We start from the raw sequence: 23,661 nt of genomic DNA, 5'->3' as shown, positions 1-23,661 counted from the left end.
TCAAGGTCCCTTCCAGTTCTAGAGTTCTATGACTCTATGTTCGACTGACACAAAAGAATAAACTGTCTCCAGCTCATTTTCTTAGCTCTGCCAACTAACTGAAGACGCCAGAACATCCAGTTTGCCACTGAAGCATCATTTGAAGCGAATGCAATCTCTCGGATGCAAAAGAATGGGAACATAATTTGGTCTAAAAATCTTCTATTTCTGGTGATATATCAGGAAGACAGAATCTGATTTTATTCAGTCGTTAGCTGGAGTGGGTGACAATCCACAGTTGTTATTGATACTGAAACATGGAAACCTCCTGTGTGATCTTCAGAAATTGATTTTCAGAGCAGAACTGTATTTTAAGGTCAGCATTTCTAAAGGAAATGGCAGCGAAGCAAAATCTTGCCCGGCAAATACAGTAATTAGTTAAACTATATGAAAAACCATGAACAAAAAGATCTTGAAGGTCTATCAAAAATCTACCGGCAGAAGGTGTCTCAGTGACTAAATTAATCTGATAGGGCATTGGTCTTGTTTATAGAAACAGCTAAAAGAGAGAATGAGATGCCCAGTAACCTGGCTTCCAGAATTATGGTGGCTGCAAATAGTTCCTCCTGCTCTCCTGGCACAAGCCCACCAAATCACAGTACTCACAAAGGATGTGCATATGCTGTTTTATTAAGATGCCAAATGGATGGCTCACTACTCCAGTGTGTTGACGCCTCCTGTCTTTGTCAGCTAGAAGAGAAGAACTTCTGCTGAAGGTATACTGAATGAGCACTCCAGCCTTTAAGAATGATACTTGCAGTACCAAATCTTTGTCATGAGGCGTAGTCTGAGCATAGTACCAGCAGCCCACAAAACCAGAGTTCTAATCCAGATCTTGATTAGGTCTTGCTTTGTGGTCATGACAAGCCACAGCTTTTCTGTGTATATTGCACCACTAGTAAAATGAGAGCAGTAAACATCTATCAACTGCACATGAGTGTTGTGAAAATTGGTTAAGAGTTATCTGTTTGAAATCTCTCTTACGTATGTATATTGGCTCCACTACTTCCATATTTGAGCACCTCATGATCTTTAATGGACTTAACTTGCAAAAATGTTTGAGCTAGAGAAGTGTCGTTATTTTACAGACAGGGAACTGAGGGACACAGAGACCATGTGACATGCCCAAGGTCACACAGGAACTCCAAGGCAGAGAAGGGATTTCAATCGGAGGTCCAAAAATCCCAAACTACTGCCCTAATCTATCTTCTACTTATAAATGTCATTACTAAGCCTGGGGCAGTGAAGAGCGCACAGTTCTTAGGTCCCTCCACTCCACCCAGCCCTGATGTAATGGACGTAAATCTAACAGATTCTTAGTTATGGTGATCATAGAAGTTGCCCTTATTTTTCATGATATGCAGAAATATGTTGGAGTTCCCAAATAACTGTTACTGCAGTCATGGGCTACGATGCATAAAAGTCACAGAGAGGTAGCCGTGTTCGTCTGTATTTTCACAAAGGAAGCAAGCAGTCCAGTAGCACTTCAAAGACTAACTAAATAATTTATTAGGTGATGTACTTTTGTGGGGCAGACCCATCTTTTTCATATAGTGTATTGATTTCCATTCCAAATGTGTAAATGTAGTCCCTTGCATGGTGAACAGTCACAGAGAGGTAGCTGTATTAGTCTGTATCTTCACAAAACAAAAATGCAGTCATGTAGCACTTTAAAGAGTCACAAAATAATTTATTAGGTGATGAACTTTCATGCGGCAGACCCCACGAATCCAAAAGCTGCTGGACCATGCCAGAACTTACAGCTCATAATGGATTAATTTCTTGATTGCCTTGGAATTCGGTTTTAAGTTTCTAAGGGGATGAATAATCAGCCGGGATTTATTCAGAAGGGAGAGAGTTTAATGCAGTAATGGAGGGTGCTAACAGGGCAAGAAATGCCGTAGGGCAAAATGTAAAGTACCTTTATAAATTTAATGTAGGCCTATGACATGCAACAACTCTCTGCAGTTGGGACAGCATTGGGTGTGACCTGCTAAGATGACATCTCAACAGACACTGTTTACATCTCAACATGTGGGATGCTGGAAAGCATTGTCTGGTGCTCTTGAATTGAATCTCCAGAACTGTACATGTGATGCACCTCTCAAGATCAGTTCCTTTACTTCCAGTAGGAAGAAGAAAGCCTGCTTCCACTGGACAGCCATTGGAAGGGGGAAAGGCACAAAGAGCTGCAATCAGACAAGAACCTCTCGGGATTTGTAACTAGTAAGCAAGTAACAGAAGAATTACAGCCACTATTCTTGATGTATGGTGGGAAACACTTGAAATTGCTGGGCAATAGGAAATTCTGAGCTACACACGCACACACGACTTCATGAACGATGACAAAATTGCTTTCCCCTTCTAATGGCTCGACTTAAATCTCCTAAGGTAATAACAGCCTTGTTCTGTATAGATGGAGCAGTGGAATGTGACTGGAAGTGATCTGTGGAACTAAACAATTCTTAATGTTATAATATGTAAGACACCATGCCAAGTAATATAATGTAAAATATCTAAGACACCATGACAAGAAAGAATGAGTGGAGCAGCTGTGTGATGTCCCTAAATACTACCAAGAAATCACATCCTTCTCTGCCTGCCATGGAGTATACACAAAACAGCCTGAAATGTCAAGCACACAGAGAAAAATGAGTTGAAAGGGGCCCACTTGCTGGCATGCAAGAAAAGGCTTTATTAATTGCCAAATTAACACTTCATATATTCATAGTTAATTTTGGCAACTGATTTCAGTTAGGGGAGGAGGGGGGAAATTCTCCTGTCCTTCAAGTTACAAGACATGTATTAGGAATGACAGCCTATGATTGCTGCAGACAGCATCTAATTAACTGTCATTATAAAACACATGTCAAAGCCTGAGGCCTATGTTGGATCTGCTGCCTAATTTAGCTCAAGAATATTAAAGGCCTCTTTCAAACAAGCTGGTGAATGAATTTTGTTGTCTTATTAAACAACATGGTTCTCCCTCCATCCCCTCTCCTTTTTGGTATTCACATTTCAAACAAGTGGTGGATTTTAAACCACTTCCTTGCTGGCTTCTTACTAGTTAGCCTTAGAGAAGGACTGGAACACAAGTACAACATTGAAGTGGAAGCTGTCTGCAAAACTATTAGCAGTCTAACAAAACAACTATAGCTAAACAATAATGACACTTGCAGGATGTATTTTCTTAATACCACATCACAAGAGCAGAGAGCATTGAAGATGAGAAGGGACGTTTCCGAGAGGGCGGAAGAGCAATATAGGGTGAGATGCAATGAGGTAAGGAAAGCAGTCATAAATAAAAAGGTGAAATGCTTAGAGGAGCAGTGTGAACATACAGAGAGGTATTAAAGCAAATGTAAGACCAGGGAGGTGTATAAAATGATTAGGAAGGTTAATAGGAAACAGCAGCCAAAGCAGATGGTGAACAAAGATGAGAAGGTAGAGGTGCTCATGAACAAGGAGAAGATTGTGCAGCAATAGACACATCTTGCACTGATCTACAAAAAGTAGTTCTCTGAAGACATCCACGCAGTGTGCAGCGGCAGTTAGTAAGGCAAATAGGATGTTAGGAATTATTAAAAAAGGGATCGATAATAAGACAAAAGATATCATACTTCCCCTATATAAAACTATGGTACGCCCACATCTCGAGTACTGCGTGCAGATGTGGTCTCCTCACCTCAAAAAAGATATATTGGCATTAGAAAAGGTTCAGAAAAGGGCGACTAAGATGATTAGGGGCTTGGAAAGGGTCCCATATGGGGAGAGGCTAGAGAGACTGGGACTTTTCAGTTTGGAAAAAAGGCGATTGAGGGGCGATATGATAGAGGTATATAAAATCATGAATGGTGTGGAGAAAGTGAATAGAGAAAAATTATTTACCTTTTCCCATAATACAAGAACTAGGGGACACCAAATGAAATTGATGGGTAGTAGGTTCAAAACTAATAAAAGGAAATTTTTCTTCACACAGCGCACAGTCAACCTGTGGAACTCCTTGCCCGAGGAGGCTGTGAAGGCCAGGACTCTATTAGGGTTTAAAAAAGAGCTTGATAAATTTTTGCAGGTTAGGTCCATAAATGGCTATTAGCCAGGGATAAAGTATGGTGCCCTAGCCTTCATAACAAGGGCAGGAGATGGATGGCAGGAGATAAATCACTTGATCATTGTCTTCTGTTCTCCTTCTCTGGGGCACCTGGCATTGGCCACCGTCGGCAGATGGGATGCTGGGCTTGATGGACCTTTGGTCTGACCCAGTATGGCCATTCTTATGTTCTAAGTACAGTTGGACCCACGTGTCTCAGAGAGACTGACTGAAGAACTGAAAGAGATATCTCCGCCAAGCATTGAGAGCAGGACTGATATTTCAAAGCGGGAAGCAGAAAGAGCAGTGAAACAATTAAAGAACAACAAGAGCCCTGGAAATGATAAAATCATGGGATAGATGATAAAAAATGTCTGAGAAAGTATGACTCAGGAAATACACTGACTACGTAATATAGAGTGGAAAGAAGAGAAGACACCTAAGGAATGGACGGGATTTGTGCAAGTGACAATATACAAGAAAGGAAGTAAATTGGAGTAAAAGAACTACAGAACTATTGCCCTAATGAGTCACCTAAGCAAGGTGCTGATGATGATGCTGATGGAGAGACTAAGACTGCAGATAGAAGAACATATAGCTCATGAGCGACCGGGGTTCAGGAAAGATAGAAGTACCACACAGCAGATATTGGCACTAAGGTTGATAGTGAAGAAAGCTCAACCAAAGAACAAGGACATATACACTTGCTTTGTCGATTTTCAGAAGGCATTTGACAGTATGGATCAGAAAGTGACTTGGGCAGTGTTGGAGTTGTAAGGAGTGGATAGTAGACTGATACAGTTGTTGAAGGATATCAATGACAATGCGGAGGCAGCAGTGAGAATGTGCGGAGAATTGGGAAGTTGGTTTAGAATGAGTAGAGGTACGAGACAAGGAGATACGATCTTGCTGAGTATCTTTATCACACATCGAGAAAGAGTGATGGACAAGATCAAGGCAGAAGTAGAAGGGATATCTATGTATGGGATAAGAATTAACTTGAGGTTCACTATACTACACAAGTTACAGCTATTTGGGCATATTTGCAGAATGAACCATGAATGAAAAAATCAAGACACTGGTATTCAGCCTAATGGACAGTTCAAATAGGAGAGGTAGACCCCACAGAGAATGGGTAGATGATATAGTAGATTGGTGCAGAGCTAGTATACAGAAATTAACCACTCTGCACTGGTCAGGGAAATATGAAAGGAAATAGCGAGAGAGGCATCAGACTCCAATAGGTGTTGAGCCCATGGTTGTTGCTGCTGATAATGATTATCTCTTTTATTAATTAGAACAAATCATCAATTTTTCTGTCCGTTTGTTAGAATTGTGGGCAGGAAGTAGCACAATACATTTGTGGGGGAATTGATCAACATTCATTGACGGGTGCCTTGCACCTCTTCAGTCCAGGAAGTCTCTCAGCACACGACTGCGGCCATCAGAATTCTGGGGAAGGGGTGATGGAAGGTTGTACTAGAGCCCACTGCCAATATGACCTACTCAAGCATATCCAATTACCCTTTGCAGACAATCCCAAACTGCAAAAAAGAGAAGAAATCTGTAGCCACATCACAACTAGTCAGTCAGATCTTGTGCTTTAACCAAAGTCAGATTGGCAAGAATTTGGATGGGAAGCCGATAAGGAAATTCCAGGTGCTGCAGTTAGCAATACTGGTGGATTCAACCAGCAGTGTTCTTTCCTGCTCTGAACCCCCGGGTCAGTATAGTGCCAGAAGTCACTGTATCCTACAGGTGTAATATTTTTGATGAGACATGGATGTTTTATAAGAGCAACGGATGTTTCTCCTCAGGATCTCACTCATGTTCTAATGTCCAGAATTGCATTCTACTTCCCTAAACTCCCCTGAAGTTATTCCTCATTTTCCCTCCTCAAAACTGTGCAGTGTACCTGATGTAGAATGATTCTTCCATTCAATCTTTGCCTCCCTTTCCAGCCCATAGGACCTTATTCTATAGGAAGAAATGGAAGTGGTCGGAATTTTAGTACAGGTTGAACTTCTCTAGTGCAGAACGCTCTCATCTGACATCTGTAAACTGACATGATTTTAGTTAGTGCATGATCAACTATGTGTGCAATCACATGTCACATAGTTCCATAAAGTTTGCAGTCACCAGTGTTGGCTCTCAGTATTCTGTGATGTCACTTAGGTGTAATTTACCTCCAAATGTTTCCTAAGAGCCCAGTAAGCAGTGGAAATGTTGGTAATGTGACAGACAACACTGACTTCCTGTGGTTTGGCAAATTCTCTCATCTGGCACTACTGAGGTCCCAACGATGCCAGATTAGAGATGTTCAACCTGCCTAATGGTGGTAAAGAACAAACACTAGTAAAATGATTAGAAAAGAATCTTCAATCTAGAGGAGGGTTGAGGATGCCCAGATATGGGATGGGGAAATGACACACTTTCAACACAACTAATCTGACTAGGCATAGCACTCCATTTCTGATGAAAGGTCTACCAGAAGGGTGGTATAACTCCAGCATGCTGTAGTGATGCAATAAACGAGGTTCTGAAAACAAGTCCTAGTCAGAAGATTTTAACATTAGCTTCCAAAGGTTCTCCATGATGGCTGATTTGACGATGTAGATTTTGCTTAGTGAATTCTAAGGGGCTACATCGTAACTCTGCATGTACAGATTAGGAAAAAAGTGTGATTCTCCTAATCAGGAAATTAACCATTTTATCATATTATATTTGCCTTGTGGAAAAAAAACAGCCCTTGCTTTATAGAAATGTACAGAAAGTCTCTCGAAATGAATTTTTACACAAATATCTGGTATTCTCTTAGAGCCACAAGATGGTGTAAAGCAGGGGTCAGCAACCTTTCTGAGCTGGAGTTCCGAAATTTGACATTTTGACTTCTATGTACCATTCCAGTGCCGGTGATAAGTTTTTAAAGTCACTAATGGTCCTACTTACGATAGCTTTCATTAATAAAGATGAAGAGCTCGTCGACTGTTTAGATGGCGATTGGTAGCATTAGCTGTTTTTCTGTTAATCCACAGGTGGCCTGGCTTTAAGCAAGCTCCCAGCTGCATGGAGGAGGAGGGGTGGAGCTGAGCTCCCACCTCACATGCCAATGAAAACTGGCTCATGTGCCACTGTTGGCACCTGTGCAGTGGGGTTGCTGACCGCTGGTGCAGAGTATTCTTAACTGAGTGGTGCATTTCAGGTATCTGCAAACTCATTTCAAAAATGGAATGAAAATCAGATGCAGCACGGGAACAGAAAGGCAAATATGATCTTTCAAAAATCATCTATTCAGGCAATCTTCAAGAGGGTTCCTTAATCATTAGGACCGGAAATTCCCTCGCACCATTTTTTCGTAAAACAGTAAATACAGGATGTTACGTCACTTAATTTTAAGGACTCAAAAGTGGGGTTAGAGCTTTGGAGTTCATTAAGAGCAAGTCCCTGAATGAGTATTTTCTATTTGGTTTTATGTCACTAGTTTCACCCCAGGCTATTTGTCACAAATTCACTCTTAAATGTTGCAGTCTTTTAAGTTTATTTACATTATCTACAACACTAAAATATAGATAGAAAGCATGCCCAGGAAAGTGAAATTTACAGAAATCCCATTACTGAAAACAAGCTAGTAAATCTGGACAATATTCCTGTAAACTTAGATACAAAAAAAGATACAGGAACTCACACAAGTAATTCTGCTTTGGACCTTTGGGTGCTGGAAAGTGAGAGTGGAAACAAGGAGACAATATTCCCCCTGTATTTTTGGCCCTGTTCTCTGCAGAATCAAATTTTCCTGACACCTCTACTTCCATTAAAACAAAAGGCTGATAGACAAACACTTTGCTAATTCAATGGCATGATTCTCATCAGCAATCACAGGCTACACCACAGTAATACTAATCCTGCACCTTTTCCTTGCAACAAACCCCACTGTCAACATTGTCCACATGTTTATTCTGGGGATACCATCACTGGACCTAACCATGTTAGTTACAAGATCAAAGACACATTCTCACGCACTTCCAGCAACATTATATATGCTATTATGTGCCAACAATGCCCTGATACTATGCACATTGGACAGACTGGGCAAAACCTTCACCAAAGAATTAATGGACACAGAAAAGAGATCAAGAAATTCAATACCCATAAGCTAGTCACTGAACACTTCAATGGAGTGGGCCATTCTGTCAAAGACCTGAGAATTTGTGTCCTGGAACACAAAGAATTTAGTAATAGATTAGATTTGTGAGTTAGAGTACATATTCAAATTCAACACATTAACATGTGGTATGAACAGAGACATCAATTACCTCACACATTACAAGGACTGCTTCCCTGCCTTTGATGCTTTGAATTATCTCAGACAGGACAACTAATATCCCCCCCTACTCCTTGTCCCCTTCCTTCAATCCTATTTGATTTGTCAGTTTTTATTGCTGCCTCCTCTTTTTATTTTTGGTCCTCTGTATTTATAACTGTCAGTCTCTATTGGAAATTAAATTGATCTGATGAAGTGGGTCTGTCCCACGAAAGCTCATCACCGAATAAATCATTACATTAGTCTTTAAAGTGCTACATTTCTGCCACTCTGTCATGATGAGAGACACTCTTGCCTTTAAATTGGCAAAGCTCTCCTGCAGCTTTATGCTTTTTCACACCATTGTTAACAACAAAATATTGAGCCAAACTCTGCTTAGTACAAATCTCAACATACTGGAACATTTCAGTTCAAATATAGCAACTATGTATAAGGTCAACTGGAGTTTTGCCATGGACTTTGACAGGATCAGGATTTTACCCTGTGACTCTAATTCTTTTCCCCCTTACGCTAGTTTTACAACCAGTGTCACACCACTCATTTCATTAGTCCTGATTTTTCCTAGTTCAGGAAGAGAATCAAGCTCACTGTTTCCTTGTATATGCTACAGAATGTCATAAGAAGCGGGGGCATCTGTCTTACCACTTCAGTCACCCAGCTCAGGTGCTGATGACGATAGCGGAAATTTTTTTTTAACTTGCACTGCATTAGGCATCAATGTGTGACGGACACCTTTACGCCAAGTATCAGAGAGGAAGCCATGTTAGTCTGTAGCTTCAAGAACAACAAGTCGTCTTGTGGCACCTTATAGACTAATAGATATTTTGGAGCATAAGCTTTCATGGGCAAAGACCCGCTTCATGAGATGCATCAGATGCATCTCAAGAGGGCCTTTGCCGACAAAGGCTTATGCTCCAAAATATGTTGGTCTATAAGGTGCCACAACACCTTTATGCCAGACGCTTATGAAGTTTGCCCCAGAAAAGAACTCATCTTGATTTTATTTTTGTTGCACAATAAAATTCCAATACCCATGCCCCTTTTATCACAGATTTTGTACATTCCTGAATGACATATTCAGTAACTTGAAAAAAAATCATTGGATAGTGCTTTTTTTTTTTGTTTTGTTTTTCTTCTCCCCAGGTGTAGAAGCAACTGCATTAAGTAAGAATGGATTTTCTACATGGCGATGGTTGCAGAAGTTACTGGCTCATTTTGTTATGCTCTGACCAACCATCTTGCATTAATAGTAGAATTGATTTTTGTAGCTTTTCTTTATTTCCCTGTCCCCTAACTCTTCTCTTTGCAACACATAGTGGACCCATGAGCTTAACTCTCTCTGCCCAAGTATACCAATCATTTCTTTATGCTGTTAATTTTCAGATAGTCCAAAGATGACTGCTGGTAACAGAAAAAATTGTAGCAACTTTAGCAAAGTTTGGCCCTGATTCAGAAAATTAGTCCTATTTGGCAAAGCACTTAAGCACATTCCACTGAAGTGCTAAGTGTAATAGAGCTTCGAGAAAAACAAGAAGTTTTGTGGCACCTTATAGATTAACAAATATTTTGGAGCATAAGCTTTCATGGGCAAAGACCCGCTTCATCAGATGCATGAGTGGGTGGGCAGTTTCAGAGTGGTATTTAAAGAGTGTGGTCCCAGTAAGAGGGAGGGCCAGAGCTGACAAGGTCCATTCAGCAAGGTGGAATAGAGCTGGAATTGTTATTTTGTGGAATAGTGCCTTGGAGTCCCAGTAACAGATCGGGACCCCGTTGAATGAATAGAGATGCTAAATAAGGGGGGACTTAAGCACCCACTTAAGTATTTTCCTGATGGGTGCTTTAAAACTTTGCATTTCATAGTTGATTTACGTGGCACACTCGCTCATTGTTCCTTCCTATTTTTAGGTGCTGAAAAAACAGATACTGATGCAGCTGGGAAACACACTCAAATTATCAGTGTGGGTACATTTCAATGACCACAACTGCATCAGTGTCTCACTTATAGGGTCATCCAACTCATTAATAATCTGCTCTTTGACTGCAACAGATCCAAGTTTTATTCATTGCTGCATCTGATCTTGAAAATCGAAAAAGAAATAATTCCTTATGCTCGCTGGAGGAGAATGAATCCCTTCTATCTCCCTGCAACATTTAATGCTTTGCTTTAGACAAATTATCTATTACATTTTTTTTCCTATTACATCAGCTTGCTTGCTTCTGACCATCTTCTTCAATGTGAGGCACACCCAGTCAAATTCATGTGCTTCTCTTTGATGATCACTGAACACAAAACCCCTGTTAGCAGTACTGATCAGCAGCCCACTCGTTTGCAACAGTTAAGATGAAAAACAACTACCGACAGTAGCAGTTATTTAACTGTAGGTCAGGACTCCAAAGTGGGTTATGACCCTTTTTTAATGGGATTGCCAGAAAAACCTTAAAATTTGCTGGGGGCTGACACCGAAGTCCAAGACCCAGGGCTTCATCCTGGTGTGGTGGGGCTCATTGCTTCACCTCCACTCTGACCAAAGTCTTGTAATTTTTGTTGTCAGAAGGGGGCTGCAGTACAATTAAGTCTAAGGGCCCTGACCTAGAAAACTCACTGCTGAGAAGACTGAGTTTGCCAGATTTGTACAGAACCATATCATCAGCATAGCTAATGCCATTCAGAAATTACTAAATCTAGCAAACCAAGCATCCCTTAATGATTTACTCCTCCATCTTCTCTCCTCTTTTCAACCCAGATTGGACCTGATGACCTCTTGAGGTCCCTTCCAGTTCTGAGTCTATTCTAAGAAATCTCCAGAGTTAATTTATTCCACATTCTCTGCTTACCCATGATTGCTCCATTCCCCACCCTACTCAAAACAATTCTACAACCTTCTTATAGTCTCCGTATAGACATTCATTCACGGACTTAAACTAGAGCCTAATGAGGTAGGCTACGAAAAGCACTTGAGGTATTTACCATATTCTATAATGTATGTTCACAAAGAGAAGGGGAAACATTGAAACCCGACAAATCCTCAAATCCCAAATTGTGTGTTTATCTGTTTCAGTGAAATTGTTGATGTAAAACATCAATTAAAACCAAAATATTTTCCCTTCTGCATGTGGAAATAGATCCAATGGGATGAGGAACAGGAGTCTGGTCTAATTTTCTAACCAACAGAGAGAAACATCTTTATATTGAAGTAGTTAATGGAATGTGGAATTCTTATTCTTACTTAGAGACCAATTAAATAAATATTATGTTAAATTCCAGTTAGTTCAAACTGAATTTGTCAGACTAAAATACCCAACCTATTGGACAAAAGCTATTCTTTCAGGAAGCACATGAAATTGGTAATTTAATTTAACTAGAAGGCATGCCGCTTTTCTGAAAAGAATTACACTCTTGATTGTGTTAAGCAAATAATAATTAACGGAAGTACATACAGTCCTAATTAGCAAGGAATTTAATTAAACAAATATGGCAACATAATAAGAAGCATGACAAAGTAATTGTACGAGATCTTGCCAATGTATTCTTTACTACTTCAAAGTTTTACACGGTGATTATAGAGCAATTTCAAGAGACTCGACAACATGAGATCTAAACCATAGACCTCATGTAACCCAGATGAAATGAACAGAATCTAAAGAAAGCCCAAGCATGTTAAGATCTATTTGTTTTATTAATGGTTTGATTTCATGCAAAGCTTTTGGTGGAACAAGGAGGTAAATTAATTGGTGGCTGAAGTCCTTTCATATCTCTGCTTCAGTAAACAGCTAAAAGGGAAGACAGTACTGATTGCCTTGGGGCAGGGGCATCCGCGTAAGTTTTGGCTGTCAGATACTGCAAAAAAGAAAATCTTTTTTCATTTTTCAGTTGTAACCTTCTCATCCATTTTCTTGCAGAGATAACCTTTGAAATGCAAAGTGACAGTGATTGCTAAGACTGAAAACACTATGCAGCTGGGCTCCACTCCCGCAATCAGAAGCTAGTGAGAACCCAGAGGCCATCCCAATGCATGCATTGCTACTGTAAAACAAGTCTAAGTGTAGACTTTCTTCTAAAAAAAATCTCATTGATCATAGAACCATTGAATCATACAGCTGTAAGAGACCTCCAGAGGTCATTGAGTCCAGCCCCCAGCCTAAAGCAGGATCAACCCTAACTAGATCATGCCAGCTAGGACTTTGTCAAGCTGGGACTTAAAAACTTCTATTGATGGAGATTCCACCACCTCTCTAGGTAATGTATTCCAGTGCTTCACCACTCTCTTGGTAAAACAGTTTTTCCTAACACTGATGTTGATGCTCCCCAATATCTTTGTGCTGGTCCTATGCATAGCAAGCATGCTGAGAATAGACAAACGTTTTCTTTTTTGCAGGGAAGGGACCATACAATTGTTTCACAACCCACCTCCAAAACATTAAGACTATGTTTATACTTATTGGAAGATCACCTTGTTCAGGGTTGATCTTCCAGAGTTTGATTTAGTGCACCTAGTGGGGATGCAATAAATCAAACCAACAGAGCTCTACAGTGGACGCTGGTAATCCTCATTTTTGTGAGGAGTAAGGAAGGAGGACAGGAGAAACTCTCCTGTCAACTGCCCGCTGTGAGGATGGCCATAAAAACTGATCTAGGATACATCAGTTCCAGCTACACAATTGTCGTAGCCAGAACTGCCTATCTTGAATCAACTTTTTGGCCTAGTGCAGACCTGGCCTAAGACTAGTCTTCTGTGAGGCCCTGATCCAGATCTCACTGAGATCAAGCGGAGTCATTCCACTGCATTCAGTGTGCATTGGATCAATTCCTGGATGCATCTACCATAACTACAAGGCTGCTCTCCTCCTAAACTGGCTAAGGAGTTTCACAAAAACCAGGATTTTTGAAACCACAGCTTCTAGTTTTGTCAATAACAGGATCTTTGTGAAGCTGCTCTTCTGATTCCAATAGTAACAGACAGGAAGCCATGCTAGTCTATACACTATCAAAATCAAAAGCAGTCAAGTAGCACTTTAAAGACTAGCAAAATAGTTTATTGGGTGAGCTTTTATGGGACAGACCCACTTCTTCAGACCATGGTTCTGGTCTGGCTATGGTCTGAAGAAGTGGGTCTGTCCCACAAAAGCTCACCTAATAAACTATTTTGCTAGTCTTTAACGTGCTACTTGACTGCTTTTTGTTCTGATTCCAAGTGGAGCTCTTCAGCCAGGGTCAGTTTCATGACAACCAGCATCCTTGGCAGAGTAAGTGCTGCTTTGTTGAAAATCATGTTGTTTGAGAAGCTGTTTCATTTCTGCATGATTCCAAGGGATCCTGATTTTGGACACACACTGCTCCTTTTCCAAAGATCAAATCATCAGACACATCACAAATACCCCGGGACTAGTAACATCCATTTCCCATATGCCACATTTGGCCCCCAATTTCAGATTCAGGAATAAGAGTTGAGGGGCATATGACAAAAAAGCCTTGTTATATTTCTCCTACACCGTTCACAAAAGCTTCCAAAAATCGCCTCAGAGAAAGGAAGTAGATGACATAAATCATGTTCCACATCAGCTAACTGCAGTGAATAAAGGATTCAGTTATGACAAATAAAACTAATAATTGTTTTTTTTTCCTTTAAGCTAACAAAATCAGTACCTAACCACTCCAGAGAGATCCTCAAACACTCTACTTACAGATTTTTGTTCTCCTAGAAGTTTGTGGTTTTCAAGCCAACAGGTCTTGAGACTCAGAATGTGAACTTTTTAAGGTCGATTTTTAATTAGTTAATTGATTAAACTTGCTCGAAAATCCTCAGAAAACAAACTTAAATAATAAATTATATGGTAAAAAGTTGATGCAGATATCCTGGATTTTTACACAAAATGAAGTTGAACTCTCACTTTAACTGAAAAATATAACTCAATTGATATTGCTGTCCACCACGGCTATGTCTACACTAGAGAGTTTTGTCAACAGAAGGGGCCTTCTGTTGACGCAACTCAGGGAGCCTCTACACACACACACACACACACACACACACACACCCTTCTGTCGACAGAGTCTCAACAGAACTCTGCATTTGACTCAACAGTATCACCCCTCAAAAATGTGAGGACTAATACCCTGTCGACAGAGTTCTGTTGACAGAAGTGCAGTGTGAACACTTCCGTTGACAGAGGGGGCTTCCAGTTGGTTGCTGGGCAGCCCTGTTTTCAGAGCTGCCATTCCACTTTGTCACCAGAGGGCAGTGCAGTCTGCCAGTTCCCTGTTGACAGAGTAAAGTCTGTAACAGCAACCCATCGACACAGGTTCTGTCGAGACTTCTCTGTCCACAGTAACTTCTGTTGATAGATGCCTCTAGTGTAGACGTAGCCCATATTATTATAGACAGATAGAATACATTCTCATTCACAGACACCCAACACACATCCCTCTACAAGGAAAGTCAGAAAAATGAATGAAACAGAGAATGCATATAAACTATTCAACTACAACTTTGGGAGGGATTCTCACGGTATATACTATGTAGAAGACTCATAGGCACACTTAAAAAGGCATACAATACAGGTTATGCATCACATAATAGCATCGCTTACGGGTGTTTCAGATGCTGTAGCAGAAATGGTGTTATACCAGCTAATTAAACCAATTCATCTGTGCAAGTCTGCAATGGTTGGACTTTTCCCAGAAACATACCTTGAGGTATCTTTTGTTCTCTCTCGGTCCCTTCCTAAATTTCACAGGTAAACAGCAACAAAATGCAAATTTCTTGCATTACACTCTGTAATCAGTGAAGGTCAGTGCCTAAATGGACATGGTGCTAATACTAAATTCTCTGCTCTTCCATTCATTTCTGGCCAAAGGCTGAAAGCCCATATTTTGCAATATGTTCCCTATTATTGAATTATTTATTATTTGAATTATGGTGGTCCCTAGAGGCTTTTGCACGCAGAGTTTAATTTTTTGTTCTTGCAGCTAAAAAGAAAGACTGAGTTTTACTGCTTTACATATTCACACAGAGCTGCAAGAATAACGGCCCTAGAAAAGCAGCTCAAGATTTGGCATCAGTTGCTCTGGGCTTTGCAGGAGGCACTATTGCATGTTTTCTGTTCCTGTGTGTAATATGTGATCACTTACTTGTCAAAGATACCAACATCTGCAGCACTAAACCTGCTGATACTCATTTTGTAAAGTGTTGTTCAACTTTTGATTGTCACAGTTATGTCAGTCAGCTTTTCCATTTGTGATTAAAATAGTCAGAGATTCAGCAAGCAATTCAGGCAAATTTAAAAAGGCAAGGATGGTCCAGTGATTAGGCTATTAGCCCAAGATTTGGCCTTGCTTTGTCACAGAGCTCATGTGACACTGAGTAAGTCACTTACAGTACAAATGCACTGCACTGGGGAGGTATAGTTCCCAAGCGGGGTAGGCATACACATGCTAACTCTGCTTGAACTGATGTTCTGCAATTAGCAATGCGGCTGAGGCCACACATGCGACCGCACAATAGCTGCCTGAGTACAATTCCACCTGGCCCTTTGGGTATATCGCTGGGTGGTTATCACAAGCTGTCATAGCCCCACCACTATTTTTTGGATACTAGGTCGAATACTTGTTCCCCCTTCTTGATCTTCTATTTGCTCTCTCATGTCATCTGCTCCTAACCTTGTCTCCTCCTTTATTTCACCACTACCTCATCTATGAATTGAAAAAAAAATCTACGGCCCATAAAATGCGCATAACTACCCAAAGCTATCACCTATTCTCACTCACGTGACTTTCATCCTCCAAGCCCTAACCCTTCCCCCACTACAGTCATTTCACCTTAGGTTTTGTGTATGGTTAAATTACCTGCCCTTCAAAGAAGAAACTGTGGCCAATATATTCAAAACTGGATGATTACACACCCATATCCATATTTAGGCACCTACAGTCAAGTGGTTGATTTTCTGAGGTGCTGAGCAGCCTTTAGTGTTTAACCCAAATTTTAACTTTCCCCTGTGCACCTTTGTGTGTGTGTGTGTGTGTGTGTGTGTGTCTGTGTGTGCGCACGCACACGCGTGTGTGTGAGGCTACATCTACACTAATGCCTGAAGAGCGACCACTTAGGTTTGATCTTCTGGGATGCTGTTTTGTGCATGTGCGAAAGTGTGTTCTAGGGTCAACATCAACCCCTCAACTCCTTGCAAGCTGTGAGGATTAAGGAAGGTTGACAGGTGGAGAGTTCCCAATGACCATCTGCTATGAATACAGCCATGGAAGTCAACAGCCCCAAAGTCAATTTTTGGTACACAATCAGCATACCAAAAATCACGGGGCAGCTGTCAACCTTCCAGGCAAGTATAGACATAACTTTACTTTGGGTGCTACATAAATGGTTATGATACAAAGTCGGGGGGAGGAGGAGTCCCTGCCTGAGGTTGACTTTGACTTCTCCCATTTCAAAAGGTTGGGAACCTGGAGCCACTTCACAAAACACTTTTTACATAGGAATCTGAAAAAAGAACACACAAATAAAGAAAGGAAGACATGACCATCAATCTTCATCTGCAGCCCTACCAATTTCAGACATTGCCTACACTGTGTGCAGCAGCTTTGTGGCACCCTCATGAATTTCTAAATCACAAAGCAAATGCAGCCTAAGTCACAGTGAAAAGAGAAGACTCGTCTTTCTGAAATCGTTTCCTTCTCCCTCTTTCTTTCCCCTCTTCAAAGCCATTGAAGAAAAATGATGAGCTGCTTAAGCACAGCCATAAAATGATATTATGTTCAATGACTTATGTTGAGTGTCAAATCCTTTCTTGGCCATAATCTAAATCTAAAGCCAGGATTCTGCTATCTTTCCACAAAAGCAGCACATATTGGAAGAACACAAGGCTCAGCCATACTAAGCCAGGATGTTAACACTTGCTTATCCGCTCCCTCACATAAGACAGCTCTAAAAGGCAATTTAGCACACATTTTAAGACAATGCAGAGATGCCTGCCTGGAAATACATTCAGTACTTTACTGTATTTTTTTTAAAGTAAACAGACACATATAGACATTTCCAGCAAGAGTTTAGTCTCTTCCCAAAATAAGACAATGGACACAATCAGATGAAAGCTAGCCACAAAGATGATTTAAGCTTTTAAATATTATGCCCCCGCTTTTGTCTCGAGTGACGGTGGTTAGCAGCAGCAGTGAGGATCTATGGGCAGTGTTTGAGTCTGCAGCTTTTCTCATGGCATATATGTCCAATATTGGATTTGCAAAGTTGATTGCAATAAACGCATGTAGAAAGGTTACTCACCGTACTAACGGTGGTTCTTCGAGATGTGTCCCCGTGGGTGCTCCACAATAGGTGTCAGGTTCGCCCGGCGGCGCAGATCAGATCTTCCAAGCAGTTTCTGCCGGAACGCGCATGCGCCGGTGCGCGCCACTCCCTTGCGCGCTGCTGGCCACGTGCGCGATCCGGTCCCCGCCAGTTCTTTGACCAACCGCCTCAGATGCTCCTGCAAAACACTAACAGAGATCAGAAGCGGGGAGGATGGGCGGGTAGTGGAGCACCCACGGGGACACATCTCGAAGAACCACCGTTACTACGGTGAGTAACCTTTCTTTCTTCTTCGAGTGTCCCCATGGGTGCTCCACAATAGGTGACTACCCAGCAGTAACCCAAGATAGGAGGTGGGTAATCGGATTATGTGCAGCTTGTCCCCGAGAGGACCGCTGTCGAGAGACGGGTATCCTCTTGGAATATCCTGTGAAGGGCGTAATGTTTGGCGAAGGTGTCATAGGATGACCAGGTCGCTGCTCTGCAAATGTCTTTTAGCGCAACGCCCTTGAAAAAGGCTGTTGATGCCGCCACCGCCCTAGTGGAATGAGCCCTGGGAGTGGCCAGTAAAGGAGTCCTTTTTGACTTCGTAGCACATTTTTATGCAGGATACGATGTGCTTCAAGATTCTCTGTGAAGAGAGACCTTCTCCTTTCGATTTGGGAGCGAGAGAGACTAGGAGTTTATCCGTTTTCTGGAAGGACTTGGTCCTGTCTATATAGAAGGCTAGCGCCCTGCTCACGTCCAGGAGGTGTAGGCGCGCCTCTTTGTTAGAGTTATGAGGCTTTGGATAAAACGAGGGTAAAACTATAGCTTCGTAAACATGAAACTCTGAAGAAACTTTCGGAACAAAGGCTGGATGCAGCCGTATGGTTACCGCCTCCTTGGAAAAAACAGTGCAGGGTGGCGTTGCCATAACTGCCGCAAGTTCACTCACCCTGCGAGCTGACGTAATTATGAGAAGAAAGGTCGTCTTTATCGTAAGGAGGCAGAGGGAAACCATGCCCAAGGGCTCGAACGGTGGTCCCGTTAGCGCGTTAAGCACCAGGTCCAAGTTCCACGAAGGTGGAAGCGGTTTCCAAGGGGGGTATAGGTTTACCAACCCTTTGAGGAACCTGGTAACCATGGGATGGGCGAACAGCGTGTGCCCTTCCTCCTCGTGTCTGAACGCCGAAATGGCGGCAAGGTGGACCTTCAACGAGGATAGTAAGAGTCCTCCTCTCTTGAGGTCCAGTAAATACTCAAATATCACAGGTATAGGCACCGAAAGGGGGGCCAGCTGTTTGGTAGAACACCATGCCGTGAAGCGAGTCCATTGCTGCTTGTAGGTCTTCCTGGTGGAAGTCCTCCGGCTACTTTCTAGGACTTGCTGCACTTTCTCCGTACATGTGCTCTCTAGGGAGCTGAGCCATGGATTAACCACGCTTGTAGTCGCAGGCCTTGGGGGTGCGGATGCACTATGGACCCCTGGGCTTGCGTGAGCAGATCCGGCGCCACCAGAAGGGGCATTGGTGGACGGTCCAACATGCGCAGGAGTAGGGAGAACCATTGCTGTCGATCCCACATTGGGACTATCAGGACCATTCGGGCTCCTTCCCTCCTGGCTTTCTGCAAGAGTTTGTGGATCAGCACTGTGGGAGGAAAAGCGTAAAGCAGGGGGCCCCTCCACGAGATCGCAAACGTGTCCCCCAGGGACCCCCATCCCAGTCCTGCCCTGGAGCAGAATCGTGGGCACTTCTTGTTGTGTTGAGTGGCAAACAGGTCTATCTGGGGAAAACCCCATGCGTGAAAAATCGGTCATAGCAGATCGGGACGGATCTGCCACTCGTGCGTGAGTGCAAAATGCCTGCTCAGCTGGTCTGCCTGGTAAGTACGAGGCTTTCAAGATTATATTGTTGGCGATGCACCAGTTCCATAACCGGACTGCTTCCGCACATAAGGCACGGGACCGAGCTCCTCCTTGCCGATTTATATAAAACATGGTGGAGGTATTGTCTGTACTGATCCCGACAACTTTGCCTTGTATATGGTCTCGAAAGTGTCTGCAGGCGTTGAACACTGCTCTGAGCTCCAGTATATTTATGTGCAGTGACTGCTCCGTGGGGGACCACAGCCCTTGAGTCACCTCTTCGCCCATGTGTGCTCCCCACCCTATGAGGGAGGCATCTGTAGTAAGAAAAACCGATATTTGTGGTTGGTGGAAGGGTACCCCTGTTAGCAAGTTCTTGGGGTTTACCCACCATTGCAGGGATTTGCGCACCTCTGCTGTGGGCGACACCACCCTGTGAACGGTGTGTGCTGCCGGTTTGTATACGCTCGCCAGCCAGTGCTGCATGCTGCGCATGTGTAACCTGGCGTTCTGTACTACGAACGTCGCCGCTGCCATGTGGCCCAGCAGCTGTAAGCACGTCAGGACCAGCACTGTAGGGCTGAAGGTGATGACCTGCACGAGGGAGCTGATGGCCCGAAAGTGAGTCTCTGGTAGATACGCTCTCGCTGTAATAGAATTTATGCGTGCCCCTATGAACTCTATCTCCTGTGTGGGGTCTATCTTTGATTTTGCCAGATTGATAACAAGGCCGAGCGAAGAGAATGTGCCTGCTGTGACGCGTATCATACGTAGTACCTCCTCCTTCGAGGCCCCTTTGAGTAGGCAGTCGTACAGATACGGGAATATAAATACCCCCTGTCTGTGCAGGTAGGCTGACACCACTGCCAAGGTCTTGGTGAAGACTCTGGGGGCTGAGGAGAGGCCAAACGGTAGGACCTTGTATTGAAAATTTTCTTTGCCTACCATGAACTGGAGGAATCGCCGGTGAGCCGGATGGATAGTTATGTGAAAATACGCGTCTTGTAAGTCGAGAACTGCGAACCAATCTCCATCGTCTAGTGCCGTAAGGATGGAGGCGATTGTGATCATCTGAAAGCGTTGCCTGCGCAGGTACCGGTTGAGGCCTCGAAGATCTAAGATGGGCCTCCAGCCTCCTGTCTTTTTCTCCGTGAGGAAGTACCTCAAGTAGAACCCTTTTCCTTGCAGTTGCTCCGGCACTCTTTCCACTGCCCCTATGAGCATGAGATGGTCTACCTCCTGCTTGAGCCTCGCTACATGGGAGGCCTCCTGGAGGTGGGGCCCGGGTGGAGGTCGTGGCGGTGGGAGCGACTGGAAGGGGATGGCGTACCCCGTGGCTATGATCTCCAGCACCCATTCGTCTGTGGTGATCCTTTGCCACTGGTCGTAGAATGGTCGGAGGCGATGGTGGAATAGCCGCTTCGGATGACCTTGTGCGATGGTAGTGATGGCGCAGCCCTGGATCTGTGTGTCAAACTTGTGGCCTTTGGCCCTGCCCCGAGGACGCACGGCTCTGTTGGGAACGTCGCCTGGGAGTTCTGTACTGCTGGTGCTGTTGATGTCGCCCTTGCTTGTAACCCCTGTGGTACTGGGGACGCTGTTGCTGGTACTGGTACCGTCTTTGTTGAGGGTAGTACGGAGGGTACGGAGGGGTGTAAATCCCCAGGGTCCTAAGTGTGGCTCTTGAATCTTTACTGGAATGAAGGACCGAGTCAGTTGATTCAGCAAACAGCTTCTGCGAGTCGAAGGGAAGATCGACTATCTTTGCCTGCAGATCCCTCGGTATACCCGAAGTCTGGAGCCAGGACTCCCTTCGCATCACCACTACCGTAGCTGTGGAGCATGCTGCTGTGTCCGCAACATCCAGGGCGATCTGAACTCCCATCCTCGAGGCCGCGTAGCCTTCTTGCACGATGGCCTTGAGCACCGGTTTCTTGTCCTCTGGAAGCGAGTCCATGAGGGAGGTTAACCTAGTGTAGTTGTAGAAATTATGGTTCGCTAAATGCGCTGCTTAATTTGCCATTCGCAACAGTAGAGTGGAGGAGGAGTAGACCTTTCTGCCGAACAGCCCTAGCTTCTTGGCATCTTTGTCTGTTCCCCCTGTCTTGAATTGAGATGTCTTTGATCTTTGTTGCGATGACTCCACCACCAAGGAATTTGGTTGTGGGTGGCTGAACAGGAACTCCATGCCCTTCGCCGGCACGAAGTATTTCTTATCCGCTCTCTTGTGGACAGGCGGAATAGTCACAGGGGTCTGCCATATCATAGGGGCGGACTCCAAGATTGCTTCATCAAGCGGTATTGCTATTTTGGAGGAGGCCGGAGGTCTCAGATTTTTGAGGAGCTTATGGTGTTTCTCTTGCACCTCTGCTGTCTGGATGCCTTGCGTGAAGGCCACCCTCTTAAACAGCTCTTGAAACTGTTTGAGATCATCCGGAGGATGGACGTCCCCCAGGGCCGTAGCCTCGTCCGGGGAGGAGAGCGAGGAACCACTAGGGTACGCCTCTCTGGACCCTTCCGGTTCCTGTTGGTGATGGTACATCCTCTCACTGGAAGCTTGCAAGGGAAAATCTCGGGGTTCCATAACCAGTTCCCCCTGAGATACTTGAGTCTCTGTCCCCGTTCGCGATTGCCCTCGGGGATACGGGACCGTCTGTGGGGATCTTTCCCTGGTAGATTGCCGGTGGTGTCTATGCCCCGCGTCATAGGGGCGACCATGGCAGCATGGGCACTGTTCTTGGGAAGGTGACCTAGACCACTCCCTTGGTGCATACCCTCTTCGTCTGGGGGAGCGAGATCATCGAGAGACCTGGGACACTGGAGAGAGCGATTAGTGATAGCATTCCAGCGGCTCAAACCCCAGGAAGGGTGAAGGTGGTCCCAGCCAGGGCGAGGCTGGTTGTAAAAATGGAGATGGGGGCTCCGGGTAGGCTAGGGGGGACCCCTGCCTTCTGGTTGGAGTCTGCAGCATAAGCGGAGGGCTGAGAGAAAGCAACTCCGCAACCCTGTCTGGAGAGGGGCTGCGGTGCCTTGTTTTGTGTGCAGCCTTCCCCCTCCCTTGAGGAGGGAGCTCCGCCCCCTGACGTGTAGGGGATCTCGGCCCCGTCCGCGCTGTGCTCGGCACGCTCATGGGCGGTGCCGCACGGGCGGTGTTCTCCGGTGCCTGCAGGCTGCGTGCCTGCACGTTCTGCACCGCCGGTTCCCCGGGGGTCAGTGCCGCTGCTTGCGGTGCCACCGGTACCGGCGCTTGTTTAGCCGCCGCCCTGCCTGCGGTGCGGGGCGGCTGTTTGATTATCAGAGGCTGAGCCGCTTCCACGTGGCTCTCCGTGCCGCCGCCGATCAGCTGTTGCTGCGGCTGGGGGCTGTGCGTTCCTCCCGTCCCGCTCGCTGTTGCTGCCGGCAGGGATCGGGCTGGGGAGGCTTTCCTTCGTTTTTGTGCTGATGGGGTGAGGGAGCGGTTTTCCTTTTATGGGCCCCGGAGGGTCCCTCTTGCTGCGGCCGCTCCGGCACGTCTGGCTGGAGGGCCTTGTCGAAGAGCAGCATTTTAAGCCGCATCTCCCTGTCTTTCCTTGCTCTGGCTGTTAGTTTTGCACAGAAGGAGCATTTCTGCGTGACATGGGACTCCCCCAGGCACCTTATGCAGAGACTGTGCCCATCAGACGCTGGCATTGCCTCTCGGCAGGACTCACATTTCTTGAATCCTGAAGAGGACATTTTTGGTGAGTCTTTCAGTTGTTAATGGGTACTTAGCACCTTCTCTGTGCTGTTTTTACCCCTCTCCAATAGCCTGTCGCGGCAGGAGGGCTAATGGCCCTAGGCTCCTGGCCTCCGGTGCTCCATTTGTTACTAGGACTGGACTGAATGCCGTCCTGCTTGTTTTTTCTTTTTTTTTTTTTTGTTTAAATAACTGGCTAACTTAACAGTAGCCTAAGAGCTTGAAAACTTTAAAGAAAAAACAGTTAAAACCATTGAATACGCTAACTTGGCCATAGCCTAGTCGGATTCCGTCTGCAGCCGACGGCGCTTAAGAGGAACTGGCGGGGACCGGATCGCGCAC

General features: G+C 44.3%; 1 protein-coding gene across 2 annotated transcripts in view; it reads right to left on the bottom strand.

Moving 5' to 3' along the window:
- EXOC4 (exocyst complex component 4) overlaps nucleotides 1–23,661 on the bottom strand; it is a 663,660-nt gene that overhangs the window by 217,553 nt on the left and 422,446 nt on the right. The window lies entirely within an intron of this gene.

The sequence above is a fragment of the Carettochelys insculpta genome, chromosome 1 (assembly GCF_033958435.1).
Source record: "Carettochelys insculpta isolate YL-2023 chromosome 1, ASM3395843v1, whole genome shotgun sequence".
Taxonomy (NCBI): Eukaryota; Metazoa; Chordata; order Testudines; family Carettochelyidae; genus Carettochelys; species Carettochelys insculpta.
Note: the sequence above shows the minus strand (reverse complement) of the source record. Positions and strands in the feature narration are given on the sequence as shown.